This window comes from Trichechus manatus, unplaced genomic scaffold (assembly GCF_000243295.1).
Source record: "Trichechus manatus latirostris isolate Lorelei unplaced genomic scaffold, TriManLat1.0 scaffold00363, whole genome shotgun sequence".
Lineage (NCBI taxonomy): Eukaryota > Metazoa > Chordata > Mammalia > Sirenia > Trichechidae > Trichechus > Trichechus manatus.
The window spans coordinates 552672-553281 of NW_004444299.1; positions in this window are offsets into that span (position 1 = coordinate 552672).

Here is a 610-nt window from a genome sequence, read left to right on the forward strand (position 1 = left end):
GAGGAAGAATAAAAAAATGATGTTGTGTTTTCTAGTCCATAGATCAAAATTTGTCCCTGAGCACTTCCAATGTGTCCTGGCTTTCTGCTTCCCATTGGGTGAAGGGGTGTTGGTGGGTGAAAGCACGGAGACTAATCCTCTCTCGGTGCATGGCGCGTGTGTGTGTGGATGTGTACTTGCACATGGTGTAGGAGTGAAAAAGGGGCCGAAGAGAAGATAACCTAAAGTGGTGAATATACTGGAGCCCATGGCCATTTCAAAGTCTGGGTCATGGATGATGGCATTCAGCTTGTACATAAGTGGCTATCGCAGATGAATGAAAATTTTCTTAGTGATATAATGATAGATATTCTGCCTACATAAATATCATGAAAATTACCAGCTTCTCAGATTATTTGCTCAGCATACAGATTGAACGAGTATGTGGAAGGACAAAACTCTGACTCACACTTTTTCTGGCTTTAAACCATGAAGTATCCCCTCGTTCTGTTCAAACAATTGCCTCTTGATCTATGTACAGGTTCCTCATGTGCACAATCAAGTGTTCTGGAATTCCCATTCTTCACAGTGTTATCCATAATTTGTTATGATCCACGTAGTCGAATGCCTT